Here is a 22,895-nt window from a genome sequence, read left to right as displayed (position 1 = left end):
TTAATTTAATTCCTGATTGTTTTTTAAATAATGCTGGGAAATTTGGCGCCCCCTTCATAGAAATGTCCCTTCCCCAAGGAAAAATTCTTCATGGAAAGACTCTCCCACGTAGCCCCCTCCTCCGACCCCCCCCCACCAGACAAAGGTCCCTCTTGAAAACGTCTGTATGCTTCCCAATAACCAATACTAGGCTATATGTAAGCAATGGGCAAAGTTCATAACTTGCAGCCCTTCCCCCGGGAAACTGTGGGGGATTAAGTCATCCCCAACGACATATTTATTAGATTTTCGACTATGCCGAACAAAATGGTTATCTTAAAATTTTTATCCGGTGACTTCAGTGAAGAACTGAGCACGGGAGGGGGCCAAATTGATCAGCCCATTCACAGTATTCTAGTACTACTGGATCAATACGAGCACCCCTGGGGAAACAGAAAAAAAAAACACGAAAAAACGAAAAAAAACAATAAATAAATAAACACGCATCTGTGATCTTTCTTCTGGCAATAAATACAAAATTCCACATTTTTGCTGATAGGAGCTTGAAAGATCTACAGTAGGGTTTTCTGTTACGCTGAATCTGATGGTTTATTTTCATAAGGATTCTATCACTTTTAAGGGGTGTTTCCTCCTTTTTTGAAAATAAAGCCAATTGTTTCAGGCTCGTAACGTTTGATGGGCGAGACTAAACTTGATGAAATTTATATATTTGAAATCAGCATAAAAAGTTCGATTCTTTTGATGTATCTAATGGTGTCAAAACCGCTTGTGACCGGTTTTTAGAGTTTTGGTTACTATTGAGCCGGGTCGCGTCTTACTTACAGTTTTTTACCACGAACTGTTTGATAGGGCTGAAAAAGGTACATTTGTGAGAAACATCGCTCTTCCTGTAGTCAAGATAATGCAATGACAATATAAAACTGCCTTCACACGGGGTATTTATGAGGCCTATGGATAAAACTTATAGGATACCGGGAAAAGTGACTAGTAATTTTTTTTTTAATATTTTACTTTAGGTTTTATAAGTAAACCGTAACTCAATTTGGTTTATGATTAAATCAAGAAGCTGTATCAAAATGAAATCAGACTCTTTGGTTTGGTTAAGCGGAAAATTGTAGCCTATTACCAAATAAATCTTAGAAATATTGTATAAAACAGGAATTCAACTTTTAATGAAAAAGACCTCTATGTGTAGTAGTGCAGTATTTGGTAGTGAAAAATTTAAAAGTAACAAGTGTTGGAAAAAAATCAGCAAAAAAGGCAAAAAGCATATTGGGCCAAACATTTTAGGAAGGCATAGCTTTCCTTCAAAGGTTTACTTATCCTAGGGAATCAACAGATTGGTAATGTTTGAATTTTAGGATGAAAAACATTAACAATGTTTAGTAGTTTGTTTTTCCTATTTATATTCACGGTTCAACGTGGACACACTGAAAAGTATGTGGAATTCCCCAAATACCTTTATGATTTTTAGACAACTTAAAAAAAGCTTTAAAATTGTGGTTTTCAGGTATGAACAGGCCTAATGTGTGTCTAGAAGACAAAAGATGTTTTAATTTAGTGTCCTTGGTACTCTGACCATACCAGGGCTTATTGATTTTACCAAGTAGATCTAACTGATTTTTAGATAACTGAATGGTAAGTAGCTGACGAGCCGTTCCGTTACAACATCTTTTTCTTGATACTTTTACTCCCTTGGCCCCTTCCTCCAAAAGGGCTAAAATATTGTGAATTGCCTTATGACCCCGTTACATTAGTTAATACTAATGTAACATAGTTTGTTCTCTTTTAGTTCGGTAATCCCGTCAACATTCCCTGAGAGCTTTACCTGAGTGTCCTTTGTCTTTACGGACGCAAAAGGTCAAACATGCCTCCCCTTTTCTTACAACAAATACTATGTAAACAATGGGTGATTTGCATATTTTAGAGCCCCTGCCCCAAGGTTTTTGTGGAGGGAGAGGAGTTGTCATCCCCAGAGACATAGTTAATGGAAATTTCAACCATGCTGAAATAGATGGCTATCTAAGAATTTATATCGAATGTCTTTGCGGCAAAGGTGCGTGGGAGGGAAGCTGGTTTCCCCCCAATCATTTATAACTCTTAAAAATGGTACTAAATTATTTCTATTTCCTATCGAATGAGTTCCTTCCCAACTTGCTGCAACAACTCCTTCCATACAAAGTGCCTTGGTGATAAAATTACTACAAAAATAAATAATACATTATACCCACTGGGCTCTTTACTTAGGCTCGCTTTTGCGCTGCCTTTGATCTTATCTATTTTAATTAATTTTTATTTCATTGTTGTTGTTTGATATTTTGACCAATAAGAACCATATTCTTCGAATGCATGTCATTTTCAATGAAATGCAAGTAACATTAAAGATTTTTGAAAGAGCTTGATTACTTATTGTAATTTCTATTCATTTTTATTCTCATTTATTCATTGATAGTAACTTCTGTTTATCTAAGTTTCAAATATTATATGAGCTTATTTCTGCTCGTTTTAGGCCCAATACAGCTCTTTCCTTTTTTTGAAATACTTCTGTTTTAAAAGCTTTTTAAAATTAATTTATATCTATTTTTAGTTTACATTTTTGATTATTGGCTAATAAAAAGGAATCTTTATTAAGTATTCTTTTCGTGTTTTCCGTTGAAAAATAAAGATTTTGGCTTCTTATTTATGATTTAGTTAAAAGTTTGCAACAAATTTTAATAAGAGTTTTACTACTTATTAGGGAATATTGGAGAGGGAATATTGTTTGAATAAATTGAAAATTTACGTACTTTGTCGCCAAGTTGTGGAACTTAGGGCGGAGGGCAATGTTTTTAAATGTAGGGGAGCACCTTTGTGGTTTCTTTAAATTTTTCAATGAAAATACCAAAAATGTATATTTCATTCTCAAAGGGGGGTGGGATGGTTGCAATCTTGAGGGGGGCTAATGCCCTCTGTTCTTCTCAATTGCAGCCACTGTGGACGTAATTTGCACGCTTTAACTCCCCTCCCAAGTCCACAGTTTATATAATTAGGTCCACAAGTCCACAGTAATTTATAATATACTGTGCCCAAGTCATACAGAAAAAGCAAGTACTGATGAAACTTGCAGGAAATAACCTTTTTAAGTATATATGTAACAATCAATCCAGCTTTACTAATTTAACATGCCAACAGTTTTCTCAGTGTATTTTTCTCTCGTATTTTCATTGAAACCACCAGGCTAAGAAACCTATTGACCCATGCAGTCAGTTGAACAAGAAGCAGTAAAAAAAAACTGTTATGGTGGGTGAGACACTAAAATATTGTCAATTCTTTTTCTTCAGACTATTTAATATTTCTAGTTTTTAAAAATATTAGTGGATGTTTCACGTTAAAAACTCAAAAATCTTGACCATAAAGTTAGAGTAACGCAAATCAAACTAAAATCAGTTCCGTTCAGAATGGTTTTACTAACAAATTCCGTATAGATTAGAAACATTCACAAATATCTAACATATTTAAATGTGAGCAAAATTAAATACAATTTCGACCCTCTATGACACTAATTTTGAAATAATGTCAAACCACGACTCAAGTTCCTTGCAAAACCAGGGCCCCTCGCATTCCCGCTAGGACGAACTCAAAATACCTTCGTAAATAATTTTTAATCAGAGATAAGTTGCAAATTTGCAAAATTGTGTTGGCATTTTTTGTAGATGTAATTATTGAGCATTTACTTTTATAAACTATTTTTTCCATTTGTTTTCATGACAGTATTGATCACTGATGGGCGTTGTTGCAAAGCATTAAGGCAATAATCCATGGAAGTTTACATGGTAATAAAAAAATTATCATTGTTTTATGGTATTTAATTCAACATGGCAAGACTGATATAACAGTAACACGCATATTTGTATGCAAGTTATAAGGGAAGGGGGGCTGATGATCTTTGGAAATCTGCTGTTTTTTGCTCCTATTTTTTAGCTATCAACGATGTAAAGGAATACAAAAAATGTTAGTGCATTTGGTGCTATTTGGGAAAGGAAAAACCGGACAATCCTTTTAAAAGAAAGTTCATAGCAACCAGGGCTCTTTAAAAAAGGCCGCATTAATTGCAAGGAGTGACAACTCTTAATGAAACGTTGCTAGTTAGACAAGGTCCGATGAAGTTTTGTTACTTATGCATGTGCAGGAATTGGCTTAATTAGAAAAATAGCCAAAATTTTATATTAAATAACGGATGAACTTATTCAGAAGACCTTATGAACATTTATTAAGAATAATTTTAAGCATACAGCTGTTTCAAACAGTTCGTGGTGACAAACTGTAAGTAAAGAGTGACCCAACTCAATAGTAACCGAAAAAATTCCGATAAAACGAAATTTTGATACCAATAGATACATCACAAGAATTGGATTTTTATGCTAATTTCAAATATATAAATTTCATTAAGTTTACGCGCCTGAGAAAATTTGCCTTATTTTCGAAAAAGAGAGAAACACCCCCTAAGAGTCATATAACCTTAATGAGAATCACACCATCAGATTCAGCGTATCAGAGAACCCTACAATAGAGGTTTCAAGCTCCTATCAAAAATGTGGAATTTTGTATTTTTTGCCAGAAGAAAGGTCACGGATGCGTGTTTATTTGTTTTTTTTTTCTTTTCCCCAGGGGTGGTTGTATCAACACAGAGGTCCTAAAATATCGCAAAACGGCTCATTTGAACGGAAATTAAAAGTTCAAGTGCCCTTTTGAAATGGCCAAAAAATGGAGGGCAACTAGGCCCCCTCCCACGCTCATTTTTTCCAATGTCACCCGATCAAAATTTTGAGATAGCCATTTTGTTCAGCATGGTCAAAGAAATATAATAACTATGTCTTTGAGGAGGATTAATCCCCCACTGTCCCCGGGAGAAAGTTATGAACCTTGCCCAATGTTTATATATAGTATTGGTTATTGGGAAGTATACAGACGTTTTCAGGGGGGATTTTTTTTTTTTGTAGTAGGTGGAGAGGGTGGTTCGATTATTACATGGGAGGATCTTTCTATGGAAGAAAATTTCATATGAGAAGGGATATTACTATGAAGGAGTAATTACTATGAGAGTTTCACCCTCAAAACCTCTTCTAAAACATCTTCTAAAATCATCTTTTAAAATGTCTCTAACTGTTTCGCCGAAATAATTCTCTAAAATGTCTAAAATGGTTTCACCCAAATAATCTCTAAACGTAATTTCAGCGTGTTCCTTTTGTTTTTGGCATCCCTGCGCTGTCACATTTGAAATTACTAAGAAACCCTTTCCCGCGTTAATCTATTCATCTCTAAGATGTTTCTTGGAGAATTGTTTCCAGGGCGAAGTTTATTAATATCTTTGGAGTTCGACCAGTAGAATTGTTTCCGGGGCGAAGTTTATTAATGTCTTGGGTCTATTCCTGTAGAATTGTTTCTGGGCGAAGTTTTTTAATGTCTGACAGATGATGTCACGGTTGATTGATTCGTCAAGAAAGGGGAATTAATTTGTTATTTCTAAGGGGAATTATTGATTCACGAAAGGGGAATTGAGGTCATTGCGTGATCCTGTTTCCTATTCCTGGATCTTAACATTCACCCCGAGCGTGCACTTGGCCAAAACAACAACAACGACAAAGCAAGATCTTGAAAGAAGTGTCATTGACCCACTTTGATTAACCAAGTGTTCTCCCTAGGGACTCTATGCCCATATATGGTGTACTGATAGGAGATACATTCTTTTGATAACCGAATTTTGTACTGCCACGAGTCAATAAGGCCTTTCTACTTCTCTCTTTACGCTAAAGTTTGACTCTGTCTCACAACTTTATTTTTTAAAACAATAAAAAACTTTAGCGTAAAGAGCGAAGCGTTGAGGAGGGGACAGCACCTTTCATATACGGAATAATTTTTGTTCGTTTTAGTTTTTAATGTCGCTCCTTACTTTCAGTTTAAAAAACTTGTTTTTTTTATTTAATTCCAGATAGGAGCTTGAAACTTCTACAGCAAGGTTCTCTGATACACTGAATCTGATGGTGTGATTTTCATTAGATATTCTATGACTTTTAGGGGGTGTTTTTCCCTTTTTTTGAAAATAAGGCAAATTTTCTCAGGCTTGTAACTTTAGATGGATATGATTAAACTTGATGAAACTTATATATTTAAAATCATCATAAAAATCTGATTCTTTTGATGTATTAACTAAAAAAAAAAACAAGTTTTTTTTTACTGAAAGTAAGTAGTGACATTAAAAGTTAAAACGAACAGAAATTATTCCGAAAGTAAAAGGGGATGTCCCCTCCTCAACGCATCGCTCTTTACGCTAAGGTTTTTTATTGTTTTAAGAAATAAAGTCGTGAGACAGAGTCAAACTTTAGCGTAAAGAGCGAGGCGCTGAGGAGGGGACAGCCCCTTTCATATACGGAATAATTTCTGTTGGTTTTAAGTTTTAATGCCGCTCCTTACTTTCAGTTAAAACAACTTGTTTTTTTAGTTAATTTTAACATCAGAAGCATCCGGGATAAGTGGCTCAAGTTTAAAGATTTAATTTCATTCAATGGTGTCTGCCCTTTTGACGTAATTAAATAAAAAAAAACAAGCTTTTTAAACTGAAAGTAAGGAGAGACATTAAAACTTAAGACGAACAGAAATTATTCCGTATATGAAAGAGGTTGTCCCCTCCTCAACGCTTCGCTCTTTACGCTAAAGTTTCTTATTGTTTTAAAAAATAAAGTTGCGTGATAGAGTCAAACTTTGGCGTAAAAAGCGAGGCGTTGAGGAGGGGACAGCCCCTTTCATATACGGAATAATTTCTGTTCGTTTTAAGTTTTAATGTCGCTCCTTACTTTCGGTTTTAAAAAAGTTTTTTTATTATTTAAATTCTGATCGTTTTTTAGTTAATGCAGCTTTTACTTTGGGTCACCGTCGTTGAATAAGTAAACAAAATTTGCAGAAAAATTTTACTTTTCTTTGGTTAAATGGAGGTCTCTAAATTTGGTTATGCGTAATTTACAAATTAACTTACGTAACTAACTTCTATATTCGTGTATTTTTCTTCTGGCAAAAAATACAAAGTTGCAGATGTTTGCAGATATGAGCTTGAAACCTATGTAATAGGGTTTTCTGATACGCTGACTCTGACGGTGTGATTTTCATTAAAATTCTTTCACTTTTACGGGATGTTTCTCCCCTCTTTAAAAAATTGGGCAAATTTTCTCAGGCTCGTAGCCTTTGATGAGTAATACTAAACTTAATAAAATTTATATACTTAGAATCAGCATTATAAGCACATTATTTTGATACGTTAATTGACATCAAAATTCCGTTTTTAAAAGTTTCGATCACGATTGAGCCGTATCGCTTGTTTTTTTTATTGTTTATTTTATTACGTATATGTTATTACGTATATGAGGAGGTTCTCCCCTTAGTCAATACCACGCTCTTTGCGTTAAAAGTTAAAAAAAAAATTAATTCACAAACCCCTGAATCACAAAGGCCGTATAATTAGAATAGATAGCTCTTTTGAAAGCACTAAAAAAAATGTAGCGTAAAGAGCGAGGTATTGACTTGGGGGAGAACCCCCTTGTTGAGGTTCCAACCCCTGTTTTTTTTCCTTTCAGATAAATGACCTTTTTTCGTTTTCTTAATTACATTTTCTTATAGTATAATTTTAAAAGACAGGTTAAAGTCCGTTACTAAGCGATAGTGGTTTTGCAATAAGTAAGGCTTTGAATTAAGTTCTATTTTCGTACTTCCTGGTTTGGGAGTCATTGAAAGATAAATCTAAGAGGTAAAATTGGGTTTGAATGGGGATGTAGCTGATTGGCTGGGCCAAGTGATGGTCCACCCCTACGGACAGTGTTTAAAGATTATTATTATTTTTTAGTCTGCGTTGTGACCCCATTTGGGGATATATATATTTGTGTGGTACTATCGTGACCTTTTGCAAGAATACAGATAAGGTATTTTCTACAAACTGTGAACTAACTACTGTAGCACAGGCAGGATAGGAATAGAGCTACGAGGTGCAGTCATTGTTATACTGACAGGAAGGGTTGTTACCTCCAAGGAGAGAGTTAAGAGATTTTCTAGCCGTAACCCAAGTCGGGTACATTTGGCTTTAGAAAGTAGCTATTTGACCACTCGATCGCGTTATCATACCCTGGGACAGGTTAGGTATACTGTAAATAGGGTAATACCAAACCCGATATTTGCAGAACCGGTGTTGTAGACACGGGCATAGCATTATAATTTGGGGCCGGGGCTTTCCCCTCCAATAAGTGGTGACACCCGTATATTACCACGCCAGTGGTGTTGTGGCCTACCAGTATAACACTTGTAACTAAACACCGCGAACATTGGTGCCAGTGGTAGCTAGCACTACGAACATTGGTGCCAGCGGTAGCTAGCACTACGAAGTGGTGGCAGCGAGAACAGGAATTATTAACAGCGTTGATAATAAAAAAATTCCGCGTTTTCGAAGAGATTAGTAATTTAGCCTACAAGAGTAGCCTATTGTGGTTACATAGGCTATATAAAAAATCGCAAAGAGAAATTTTTTATCTGAGCTGTGCCTAGTCGGATAATAATAGGTAATAAAATTTAAGAATCAATAGATCACGCGAATAATTAACTTGTGAGACAAGGGAGGCTGCGCCACCCACGTATAATCGGCAAATTAAAAGGAAACAATTTTTAACAAAAAGATAAGAAGAGACACTGGTAAAAGGACCTTTGTCCAAACTAAAGACTTTCAGTAAACTTTGAAATAATTGTAGAAAAATAAAATTGTCAGACAAGATCCATTGCAGTAAAACAAAATTATATTCAGACACACAATTGGGTACGAATCCTGCTGGAATGTCTCAAAGAAAAACACCGTGAGATAGAACCTTATATCACTGAACAGGTGAAATAGGCATTTCTGACACGGGCGAAGAGAAAATCTTCAAAACAAAATCAGTAATAGAGCGATCCCCGGTACGAACCAGGGAGGAAGAAGAATGTCTAAGGCAACTTCAGATAGAATTATACCCAGATAGAGAAACCCAGACAAAAGAAACAGTGGTAATAATACATGAAAAAAACTCACTATATGAAAGGACGAATAAAATAAAACCAACTTACCCTTCAGGTGAAGTACAAAATGTAGGGGAGTTGAGGGTAAAATAAAATATAGTTATAGAACGAAGAGAATAAAAAAACGAATTAAGAGGATATAAAAACAGAGAGAATCATAGTAGGCCAAGTAGCACCAGTAGTAGAAGTTCAATTTCCAGCAGGGGCTCGCGAAGGAGTACTCAAATAGATATGACACAACAACTATTAAATTTCATGAAGGAAGAAAAAGTAGCTAGAGAACAAAAGGAAAAGGCTGATAGGATAGCCAGAGAACGAAAGGAGAAGGAAGATAAAGAACAAAGAGAAAGAGATAGAATAGTCAAAGAAAAAAAGGAAGAGGCAGACAGAGAGGAAAGAAAATACATAATGGAAATGATTGCAGGGAGGAATTACCAAGAGCCTCAGAAATCGTCTACAATAGAGATAATGCAGGCAGTAAACCTTCAACCAATGAAAGAAAATGAAGATGTATATTTATACATATACAATTTTGAAAAAACGGTGGAATTAAGCGGATTACCGAGAGAAAATTGGGTGACAAGAATACAGCCCCTCCTTAACTACAAAGCACAGATTGCATATAAAGCATTACCAATGGAATACTCAAGAGATTTTGAAAGACCTAAACAAGCCATTTTTGAAAAGTTTCAACTCTCCCCCGAGCACTTTCAAAGGAGATTTAGAAGCGAAAGAAAACTAGACAACGAAACTTGTAAAGAATTCGGGTACAAATTGCAAGATATGTGTTTAAAATGGCTAGAGTTAGAAAACTATAGAATGTTAGAAGGCCTGGAAGAAATAAAAGAAAAGATAAAGGAAATAATAGATAAAACAGTAATGGAACAGTTTTTAGAAATTACCCATAGAGAATTGAGAATATATTTGAAAGAAAAAAACCCCAACACAAGTAAACAACTGGCGGATATTACAAATAGGTGGACCCATATAAGAGAGGAATAGGAGAACACAGACATATTTAAACATAGAGAGTACAACGAAAATAGACACTGTAACACAGCGCAAGGAGAATGAACTAGCTATAATTGTGGTACCGCGGGGCATTTTGCAAGAAACTGCTCCGGTAAACAAGACCAAAAACCACATAAAACAACCGCCTGGGCCATGACCCATAATAAGGAAAAAAATTAAGCATTTGCAGAGTCGCATAAAATATACGGAAAATTGAATGGGGAATTAGTAGAAATGGCAATTGATTCCAGCAGTGACCAAACCTATGCGCGAATTGACCTAATTAGTAGAACGGAGATAGACAAAAAAATAAAATTACAACATTATGTTATTATGGAGACAAGCATCCATACCCGTCTGCTTGTGTAAGAATAGAAATTGCAAAAAAGGGCGGTACGGTCCAAAGAAAAACAATAAGAGTAAGTTTAGTACCTACGCTAGCAGTGGATGTTTTAGTAGGAGGAGACTTTGGAGATATCGGAAATCTCCTATCGTTTGAAGCTACTTCTTTAACAGAGGAAAAATTACAAAATTACACTACGACTGAAGAATATGCTACTTTATTGACAAGGCGGGGAGGTGGACCGGCCCATAAAACAAATTGGGAGGCTCTGCCACTTACTTTACTTACTTAAAGCTCTTGCTCGTCAGCGTCGCCAGCGTAGAAGGAGCCAGTCGTCAGCGCCGTCAGTCTTCTCCAGAGTGGTCGGTTTAGGGCGAGGGTTGTCACTTCAGCCGGGTGGTACCACACTGTCCTCAAATACAAGTACACTTCCCTGTCCTCAAATATAATATTTTCGGATCTGTCAGACCATTTTCTATTTACTTGTCACTACCTTCGCAACCACTACCTCTACACTCTAAAATTAATATCAAAACAATTATTAATAATTAATAATTATTTTTCTAATGTTGCTCATACTGACTCCCGCTCCTCCTTACAGGCTGTATTCCCTTGCTTCAATTCTAAATCCATGTTTTTCTGCCCAACTGATAGCAATGAGGTACTTCAAATTATCGGTTCTCTCCCTATTAGTTTTAAACCTGACTGTCTTGGATTAAGCAATCAGCTCCTGAAGACCATATCTCTTTTGTTTACGAGGCCATCGAGCATATTGCCAACCTATCTTTAACGCACGGAGTTTTCCCTGATTTACTAAAGTCAGCCATTGTTATTCCAGTCCTCAAAAAGGGTGATCCAACTGAGATAGGTAATTACCGTCCAATCTCAATTCTTCCTGTTATATCCAAAGTGCTCGAGAGAATCATCTTCAGACGGTTGTCTCCCTTTCTGTTTGACAGTCAGCACTCCATTTCCTTGATTTCTCCTGACTAATATGGCTTTAGGCCGAAATTTTCAACTTCTCATGCTCTAATTGACGCCACACAGTTCATACGCTCACAACTCGGCTTTAAAAAACTGTATTGGGCTTATTTTTGGATTTCTCTAAGGCCTTGGACACGGTCGATCATAGTATTTTAATAAGTAAATTAAATAGTTACGGTATTCGTGGTGTTCCCCTCTCTTGGTTTGATTCTTATCTATCTGGAAGGGTGCAGAGTGTGAGCTTAGGTGGAGTATCCTCTCAGCCCTTACCTGTTCGGAGGGGTGTCCCGCAAGGCTCTGTTCTAGGCTCTATTTTATTTCTCCTATATATCAATGATCTTGTTATGGACCTGGGCCTTTCAGTGTATCCTGTACTATTTGCTTATGACAGCAACTTCTTCATCACTGGCACCAATTTACCATCAGCAATGACCTCTGCCTAAGTCCTTCTGAACAGGCGTGGTGCCTTACGAATAACATGAACATTAATAGCAAAAAAGTCAAATAGTATTATTCAGAGCCCCCTACAACAAGGACGTAATCCAACCTGGTCTTGATCTGAAGTACTCCTCCGACATCTTCCCACAAGTGGAGGTTGCCAAGTTTCTTGGTGTATTTATTGACTCATGCTTGTCATTCTCTAATCATATTTCTTACATCACAGCAATAATAGTAATGTGCTAATAATTACCACTGAACCTACATGGAAACTTACATCTGAGGCAATAGGCACTGCTGAACTTACATGGAAACTTACATCTGAGGCAATAGGCACCACGAAACTTACATGCAATTACACATGAATTGCGCAAGAAAAACCCATGCTTGAGACAGTGTATTTACACGTGAACATTGCAAAAAAAAAAAAACGAGATATTTATTATAAATTGGAACAATATCAATCTTTGGAAATGGTTAACGATAACAAACATGTTTTAAACCAGATGGGTTTTTAAAAGCACATTCAGCATGGCGTGGGTTATTTTTTTCTTTTTTTTTTGGCAATTGACGTTTTTTCTGATAATAAGTACCATTCATTGCGATCGTGTAGGTGTGTGTTATCTGAAACCTATGATTTGGGATGTTATTTGGACTTTTCAGAGCTAGGATTCTTAGTCTCTCATAGGTGTGTGTTGTCTGAAACCTACAATTTGGGGTGGGTAGTTTGCTATTTCTATCTTTTATGAGCTAGGTATCATAGCCTATTGTAGGTGTGTGTTGTCTGAAACCTATAGTTTGGGATGCTATTTGGGCTTTTCAGAGCTAGGTTTCTTAGTCTCTCATAGGTGTGTGTTGTCTGAAACCTACACTTTGGTGTGGTTAGTTTTCTATTTCTAGCATTTATGAGCTAGGGTTCATAGCCTGTTGTAGGTGTGTGTTGTCTGAAACCTATAGTTTGGGATGTTATTTGGGCTTTTCAGAGCTAGGTTTCTTAGTCTCTCATAGGTGTGTGTTGTCTGAAACCTACAATTTGGGGTGGGTAGTTTGCTATTTCTAGCTTTTATGAGCTAGGTTTCATAGCCTATTGTAGGTGTGTGTTGTCTGAAACCTATAGTTTGGGATGCTATTTGGGCTTTTCAGAGCTAGGTTTTTTAGTCTCTCATAGGTGTGTGTTGTCTGAAACCTACAATTTGGGGTGGGTAGTGTGCTATTTCCGGCTTTTATGAGCTATGTTTCATAGTATATTTTAGGTGTTGATTGTCTTATACCGTGAGTTTGAGGTACTTCTTAGAATGGTCAGATCTAGTATTCTTTGTCTCTTAAAGGTGTGTGTTGTCTTCAAACTCCAATGTGAGGCGGGTGGTGAGCTATTTATATCTTTTAAGAGCGATGTTTCTTACATTCTCCAAGGTTAGTTATGTATAAAACATACAATTTGTGGTGGGTAGTTTGCTATTTAAGGCTTTTATGCAATAGGTTTCATAGCCTTTTATATGTGTGTGTTGCCTGAAACCTACAATTTGGGGTGGGTAGTTTCCAATTTCTAGCTTTTATGAGCTATGTTTCACAGCCTTTTGTAGGTGTGTGTTGTCTGAAACCTATAGCTTGGGAGGCTATTTGGGCTTTTCAGAGCTAGGTTTCTTAGTCTCTCAAAGGTGTGTGCTGTCTGAAACCTACAATTTGAGGTGGGTAGTTTGCTATTTCCGGCTTTTATGAGATAGGTTTCATAGCCTTTTGTAGGTGTGTGTTGTCTGAAACCTATAGTTTGAGATGCTATTTGGGCTTTTCAGAGCTAGGTTTCTTAGTCTCTCATAGGTGTGTGCTGTCTGAAACCTACAATTTGGGGGGTCCTTTTTTGGAACCAAACTTCAACGTGTCGTATCTGAAAAAAAAAAGCTTGGTGATTAAAACGGGCTTTGTCTAATTCTAGCCAAAACTCAGAATTGATAGGGGGCAAGATGGAACGATGCCACATTCTGTGTGTTTTTATCTAACCCTTTCAAAAAACCCTTATTAGCTCAGATTTTATAGTAATAGTTTTATTTTTCGATCCGAAAATAGACTAAAGTTTCAGATTTGAACCAAAGAATTGTATTCTCCATAATTTTTTTACATCTTTGAAAACCATTAACGACAACAAACATACTTTCGACCAGATGAGTTTTTTAAAACCACATCCAGCACGGCTGGCGCAGTTTTTTTTTTATCATAAACCCTTTCGAGACCAATTTGATTAAATTGGAGAGAGTTCAAATAGAATTGTTAGTGATATTGATATTAGTGCGTAAATTGCAAACTGACAAAAAATATCCAGAACTTTTTTTTTTCTTATATCCTTGACCTTGAAGATATATCTTCATCGTAATTGGCTTTAGAAATATCATGCAAAATAAAACTAGTGAAATAATTTAGGTCGTGTGATAAATTTAATTTTTTTTTATAATGCAGTAGTTTTTTAGTAAGGACACTCGATATCCTAAAAGTGTCTGATTAAAACTTTTACCTTGAGCATCGATGTTGTTAGCAGAATTTCAAAAGGATCATTTATGAGTGCTCGCGTATCTGATGAAATAATTTAGGTCGTATGATAAACTTAATATATTTTTTTTTAATACGGTAGTTTTTCAGTAAGGTCATTTGATATCCTAAAAGTGTTTGATTCAAATTTTTACATCAGGAATGGGATTGTCTTGAGGGGGGAATTTTCCTTGGAAGTGGTGGAGGTTTTTTTTACGTTAAAAAAACATAACACGTGCCCAGCCCCCCCCCCCCCCGCGATCAGAAATTAAATTAAAAAAAAATTTCTTCAACTGAAAGTAAGGAGCAACATCAAAACTTAAAAACGGACAGAAAATAGAGGCTGTTTCCAAAAGATTTAAGATTCATTAACTTTAGTGCTCTCAGTCAAAAGCTATGGGTTAGAGAAAATGGTCTTATTATCGAAAAATGAAGAAACACCTTCCAAAAGTTGACAGGAATAGGATTGTCTTGAGGGGGGGATTTTACATGGAAGACGTGGAGGGTATTTTTACGTGAAAACAACTTCAACCGTGCCCAGCCTCCCCGCGATCAGAAATTAAATTATAAAAAAAAGTTTCTTCAACTGAAAGTAAGGAGCAACATCAAAACTTAAAAACAGACAGAAAATAGAGGCTGTTTCCAAAAGATTTAGGATTCATAAACTTTAGTGCTGTCAGTCAAAAGCTATGGGTTTGAGAAAATTGTCTGATTATCGGAAAATGAAGAAACACCTTCCAAAAGTCTACAGGAATGGGATTGTCTAGAGGGGGGAATTTTCCATAGAATAGGTGTAGGGTATACTTACATGACAACAACTTCAACCGTGCCCAGCCTCCCGCGATCAGAAATTAAATTATAAAAAAAAGGTTTCTTCAACTGAAAGTAGGGAGCAACGTCAAAACTTAAAACGGACAGAAAATAGAGGCTGTTTCCAAAAGATTTAGGATTCATTAACTTTAGTGCTGTCAGTCAAAAGCTATGGGTTTGAGAAAATTGTCTGATTATCGAATAATGAAGAAACACCTTCCAAAAGTTGACAGGAATGGGATTGTCTTGAGGGGGGAATTTTCCATAGAAGAGGTGGAGGGTATTCTTACATGAAAACAACTTCAACCGTGCCCAGCCTCCCGCGATCAGAAATTAAATTATAAAAAAAGTTTCTTCAACTGAAAGTAAGGAGCAACGTCAAAACTTAAAAACGGACAGAAAATAGAGGCTGTTTCCAGAAGATTTAGGATTCACTAACTTTAGTGATGCCAGTCAAAATCTATGGGCCTGAGAAAATTGTCTGATTATCGAAAAACGAAGAAACATCTTCCAAAAGTCGACAGGAATGGGATTGTCTTGAGGGGGGAATTTTCCATAGAAGAGGTGGAGTGTATTCTTTCATGAAAACAACTTCAACCGTGCCCAGCCCCCGCACTATCAGAAATTAAATTATAAAAAAAGTTTCTTCAACTGAAAGTAAGGAGCAACGTCAAAACTTAAAAACGGACAGAAAATATAGGTTGTTTCCAAAAGATTTAGGATTCATTAACTTTAGTGTTGCCAGTCAAAAGCTATGAACTTGAGGAAATTGCCTGATTATCGAAAAAATGGAGAAACACCCTCCAAAAGTCGACAGGAATGGGATTGTCTTGAGGGGGGAATTTTCCATGGAAGAGGGGAAGGATATTTTTACATGAAAACAATCACTCTTATCACCTTTCTTATAAAGTGGCTTAATCATGGTTTTCCTAAAATTGTTAGGTACTTCCCCTTTTCAAAAATCATACTCATAATCTTCAGTAACTTTTTTAACCTCAGATCCACCATATTTAAGAAATTCATTTACCACACTATCGGCACCTGGAGCCTTTTTATTTTTTAGTCCTTTTAGTACTGTCGCTAATTCTTCCTCACAAAACAAATCTTCCTTCACATCGCAGGTATCACGAAATTTTTCATTTTCCTCTATATCTTTTCCTGCAACTCTATCTCGGTTTAGCAAATTCTCAAAATGTACTGCCCATCTCGATTTAACTCTTTCCTAATCACCAATTATGACCCGTTCCTATCTTTAACTGGGACAAGTTCGGATTGACTACTCCCTCTCAATTTATTAACATGACAGTACAATATTTTACTATTATGCTGTCTAGCTGCATCTTCCAGATCCTCGGCGATTTTATACATGGCCTCCACTTTGCACCTCTTTAGTTCATGTTTTGATGATTTCTGCATTTTTTTTTACATTCATTTTGTTTTTATATGATCGATCAATTCAATTAAATTCAATTTATTCGAATAAAAACATAACACAAACATCAATAACAATTAAGATCCTAGAAGAGAACTTATCAAGGACCAAAAAAAGAAAAAATTCAAGTAACACTGAAAAAAAAGATAGAAGAATAAAACATGCACAATTAAAGCAAATTGGTTAAAAATTGAAAGATTAAATTATATTATCAAGTTATGTTACATTTTTGTACAGCTTGTAGAAACTTGTGGCTAGTTCAACACTGGAGGGTATTTTGTTCCATTGGATAATAGATTTGTAAGTGTGAGATTGCTGGGCAGCATTAGAAACATATTTAGGGGATATAAAGGCTCTATTGAATAAACGGTGAAGGTGGGCTTCTGACTTATTAAATTACAACATGTTAGTAGTTGAGGAGGTAGAATACTGTGGAAAGAAGAGTAAGCAAGCGATAAGTTTAGTTTTTGTATGATTTGATCAAGTGGAGCTATGCCAAAATCTGAATACAAATCACGGATTGGATATAGACGGGGAAGCCGAAAAACTGCTTTAATGGCACGGTGTTAGGCAAATTTGAGTTTTTTAGTGAAGGACCGGTTTGTATTTTCCCAAACTGATCCGCAATAAGAAAAGTAAGGAAAAATAAAGGAATATTAGAGGGTAACTAGGCTTTCAGGGGGAAGAAAATAATTCACATGGTTAATCATAGCTACTTGTCTCAAAATTATTAGTAGTGTGCTAATAATTACCACTGAACCTACATGGAAACTTACATCTGAGGCAATAGGCACTACTGAACTTACATGGAAACTTACATCTGAGGCAATAGGCACCACGAAACTTACATGCAATTACACATGAATTGCGCAAGAAAAACCCATGCCTGAGACAGTTTATTTACACGTTAACATTGCAAAAAAAAAAACGAGATATTTATTATAAATTGGAACAATATCAATCTTTGGAAATGGTTAACGATAACAAACATGTTTTCAACCAGATGGGTTTTTGAAAGCACATTCAGCATGGCGTGTGTTATTATTATTTTTTTTTGGCAATTGACGTTTTTTCTGATAACAAGTACCATTCATTGCGATCGTGTAGGTGTTTGTTATCTGAAACATATGATTTGGAATGCTATTTAGACGTTTCAGAGCTAGGATTCTTAGTCTCTCATAGGTGTGTGTTGTCTGAAACCTACAATTTGGGGTGGGTAGTTTGCTATTTCTAGCTTTTATGAGCTAGGTTTCATAGCCTATTGTAGGTGTGTGTTGTCTGAAACCTATAGTTTGGGATGCTATTTGGGATTATCAGAGCTAGGTTTTTTAGTCTCTCATAGGTGTGTGTTTTCTGAAACCTACAATTTGGGGTGGGTAGTTTTCTATTTCTAGCTTTTATGAGCTAGGTTTCATAGCCTATTGTAGGTGTGTGTTGTCTGAAACCTATAGTTTGGGATTCTATTTGGGCTTTTCAGAGCTAGGGTTTATAGTCTCTCATAGGTGTGTGTTGTCTGAAACCTACAATTTGGGGTGGGTAGTTTGCTATTTCTTGCTTTTATGAGCTAGGCCTCATATCCTTTTGTAAGTGCGTTTTGTCTAAAACCTATAGTTAGGGATGCTATTTGGGCTTTTAAGAGCTAGGTTTTTTAGTCTCTCATAGGTGTTTGTTGTCTGAAACCTACAATTTGGGGTGGGTAGTTTGCTATTTCACGCTTTTATGAGCTAGGTTTCATAGCATTTTGTAGGTGTGTGTTGTCTGAAACCTTTAGTTTGGGATGCTTTTTGGGCTTTTCAGAGCTAGGTTTCTTAGTCTCTCATAGGTGTGTGTTGTCTGAAACCTATACTTTTGGGTGGGTAGTTTGCTATTTCCGGCTTTTATGAGCTAGGTTTCATAGCCTTTTGTAGGTGTGTGTTGTCTGAAACCTATAGTTTGAGATGCTATTTGGACTTTTCAGAGCTAGGATTCTTAGTCTCTCATAGGTGTGTGTTGTCTGAAACCTACAATTTGGGGTGGGTGGTTTGCTATTTCTGGCTTTTCAGAGCTAGGTTTCTTAGTCTCTTATAGGTGTGTGTTGTATAAAAGCTACAATTTGGGGTGGGTAGTTTGCTATTTCAGGCTTTTATGCGCTAGGTTTCATAGCCTTTTATATGTGTGTGTTGCCTGAAACCTACAATTTGGGGTGGGTAGTTTGCAATTTCTAGCTTTTATGAGCTATGTTTCATAGCCTTTTGTAGGTGTGTGTTTTCTGAAACCTATTGTTTGGGATGCTATTTTTTATTTTCAGATCTAGGATTATTTGTCTATCATTGGTGTGTTTTTGATTAAAACTACACTGTGGGGTGGACTGTTAGCAATTTCCAGATTTTATGAGCTAGGCGTTATAAATTTTTGTAGTTGTGCGGTTGTTGAAACGTAAGGTTTGGGATGTTCGTTTGGCTTTTAAGAGCTATTTTTCTTAGTCTGTCATAGGTGTGTGTTGTCTGAAACCTACAATTTGGGGTGGGTAGTTTGCTATTTCCGGCTTTTATGGTCGAAGAGGAGGAGGGAGGGCAGTTGGCACGCAATCACTTTGTGTACCGTGAGTAAAATGCGATGTATTTAAAATACCAAAATAAAGTTCATTCTTTCTAAAGATAATTCCGACTTCCTATAATTAAGCTAAATCTATTTTCAAAAATGAAAATTCCTTAATCACCAAAGAAAAAAAAACTGTAGTTAGCCTCAGACAAAGAACGGCGCTATCCAAGCTTTGGATTTCGCTAAGAGAGTGGGCAATAGAAAAGATGCTACGCACAATATTTCTAAGGAAGTTTAAATGATAAGAACCGTGTGAACGTTTGAATCATCAAAAATATTTAAAACAATTTATTGGACGAAGGGTTCGCATCCTTGGGCCACTTGAGCCAAGTGTGAGCCAGTTCTTACAGCGCAGGACAAAAAAACTACGTTTGGTAGGGGGGTAAAAGTGCTTTTTGAAAGTATTCGTAAATCAGAATCAGGACCATTCAGATAGAATTATTTCGCCATTCAAGCTTGGCAATTCTTTCATTGTTGTATCTCAGTCACCGTTATTGTCAGTTGAAGTGACCCATTGCTGTTCACCCAAATATGTAAGTTTCAATAAATCTATTGCTTTTTTACCTGTGTTTAATTCATTTTATATTTCTTTATCCAGCCTAATAACAGGTAATTAGTTCGCAAAATCTCCTAGGGCGTTCCCAGTGAATCTGATCTCCAGATAGCTCAAGGAGAAGAGGTCACATTTATACTTCTACATATTTTATTTTCTCTCAATAATTGAGGGCGGCGCGGTCATAAAGTTACTTCACTCCCCATTGCTGTGGCGCGAGGCCTGTCGGCACAATCCTTAGCGCTATAAGCGGCGCCTTTGAGCATAATATTACCTTCGACGCGGTCAATATTTATTACCAATTAAGCCCAGTCCTTTTCTTTTATAGCCACATTTTTATAGTCACATAAAACTTTCATCGCTACATTTGCAAAATCCTCCTCAACATGCCCTGCTCTTTTCTCCTTTATACCTGAGCCATTTTAGACATAGCCTGAGGGTTATGTTGCTAATCCAAAATTTTGATCAGTTTTCAGGGGATGGAGATCTGAAAAGAGCAGGGTGGGGGCTGGTTGCCTTCCTATCACTTTTTTACATTCTCCTCAATATGCACTAAAAGTTTCAACTTAGTACCCTCAGCCACTACTGAAGTATTCTAAATAAATCCTTTTGAACACAAGTGTGCGCATAGTGTGTTTTGAGCTTGTTCAACATTCCTCTCAAGAATTCCCGAAAGTTTTTACCTTAGCACCCTAAGCCATTTTGGAGACCCACGAAAAAAAATACCCTCCTTTCCTAATACCAAATCCCACATGCAAACAATTGGCAACTTGCATAACTTACAGCTCTTTCTCTAAAAGTTCTGAGGGAGGGGGTCATGTCGTCCCAGGAGGCATAGCTATTTGGCCTTTAGACTATTTGAACAAAAGCTGTTTCAAAATCTTGATCGGATGTATTTAGTGGATGGCAGCTAAAAATAGTGTTAGAGGAGTTGCTACTTTCTAAACACTTTTTTAATATTCCCTTCAACATGCATTGAAAGTTTCAATTTAATACCCTCTGTCATTCATGAGACATTGCTGAAGAGCTCTGTTGACAATCACCATGTACAGAGTCTGCTTTGAATTTGTTTAACATCCCACTCAACTTTTCCTGGAAGTTTCACCTTAATATCCCAAGTCTTTAGAATTCCGAGATCAAACAGCCCCCCCCTTTCCAATGATGAATCCTGTATGTAAACAACAGAAACTTGCACAGTTTATAGCTCTTGCCTCAGGGGATCTGGGAGACTATGTCATACGCGGAGGTATAGTTTTTCTTTACCTTCGTACTAATTTGATAAAAGTGGTCATCTCAAAAATTTTTAACGGATATGTTTGGGAGAAGGCAGTGTAAAGGGTGAAGGAGGATGGTTGGATGTCCCCTGGTAACTTTTAGCCCTTAATAGGAACACTAGAACTGTCTACTTCCAATCGAGTGAGCACTCTCCATGGTTTATACAACTATCCCTGCCATATGAAGTGCCTCTGAGGGAGAAATTATAATAAATAAATTAAATATTGAAGCCTTATATGCAATGCTAGAGCAATACGTCTGACAACTAAATTGATGGGATGCAATTTGGATTTTAAGCCAAATTTTAGCGTTCAGTGATGATATTCGATCTATTGTAGTTTTAAGCCATAATATTTTAATTATGGATGTAAATTTACTTAACGCTATAAGTTAAGAGCCGTTAAAAACCAACAAAATGGAGAAAAAAAAAACTATTGTCTTTTGAGGCCTTATTGGCTGGCAAGCAAGTCCCTAAAAAAATGTTGGCCGAACGTTTCTTTTTTACTTTGGTGTATAGGAATTAAGCGTTCAAGTGCGTATAATTGCCTTTTTTAGTAGCAAACTGCCACTTACATATATATATATATATATATATATATATATATATATATATATATATATATATATATATATATATATATATATATATATATATATATATATATATATATATATATATATATATATATATATATATATAGACTCAACTTAAAGATAAAACTTTACTATTAACACTACTCAAGATAATAATTACAATCCCTGAATCAACTACAAATTCAGTTTTTTGTCATTAGACAGTTTTCGGTTGCTATAGGTTGTGGTTTAGTATTTACTAAGTTGCAGATATCAATACATCCATGATTACATGAGGTTTATTTGAAACTTCTCTGAAGTTTTCTGTAGTTGCCTAAATGGTGAAATTTCTGTCTCATATGAAAAATTTTGTTCTAGGCTTGTAATGAAACATAAATATGTTACGAACAAGTTAGCATTAATTTGGAAAAAAAGCATTTTCAGCAGTAATTTGACTTAATACCACATATGAAAAAAAGTATACAGAACTAGAAGCTCCTTACTCGAGTATTATACAAGAAATTTGATGTTTTTTCTGTTTTATTTTTAGAGTAGAATGTATTTTTAAGGCCAAGTGCAGTCATTTAAAAGTTTCTCATTATCAGGATCTGTCGATTTTATACTATTTTGTTTTTAGCTTTCAACTGAAAAGGGCATTATAAGAATAAGATGTCGAACAGGATGAGTTAAGATTCGTTGTATCTTTAGCTATTGTTGATTCATAATAATAACTATAATTTCTCAGAAACTCTATGAATTTTGGATTATCATAGGCAGCGCAATAGCGCTGCCTAAGTAAAGAATGATTTTGGCACAATGTATTTTTTTTTGTTTCCTTACCCGGGCACTTCGCATTGAAGGAGTTGTCGCAGAAACTTCGAAAACGGCTCATTCGATTGGAAACTGCAGTGGCTAGTGCCCTTTTTAATAGTTGAAAGTGATTGGAGGGCAACTACTCCCCATCCCTACGCCCATCATTCCCCCAACAACATCCAATTAAAATTTTACATAGCCATTTTGTTCAGCGTAGTTGATTTCCAGATAGAAATTATGTTTTTGAGGAGGATACTCCCCCACAGCCTTCAGGGCAAGGGTTGTAAGTTATTCCCTGGGGGCTTATAAGGTTTTTATAGAAGGCGTTGCCGTAGAAACTTCAAAAAAGGCTCAATCAATTGGAAATTCAAAAGGCTAGTACCCTTTTAAATAGTCAAAAGTGAGTGGAGGGCAACTAACTCCCCTCTCACGCCCACCTTTTCCCCAAGCACATACAATAAAAATATTGATGTAGGCATTTTATTCAACGTAGTTTTAAG

Source organism: Artemia sp. Qi Xiang Cuo, chromosome 3 (assembly GCF_049724085.1).
Source record: "Artemia sp. Qi Xiang Cuo chromosome 3, ASM4972408v1, whole genome shotgun sequence".
NCBI lineage: Eukaryota > Metazoa > Arthropoda > Branchiopoda > Anostraca > Artemiidae > Artemia > Artemia sp. Qi Xiang Cuo.
The sequence above is the reverse complement of the archived record's forward strand: the minus strand, read 5'-3'. Positions refer to the sequence as shown.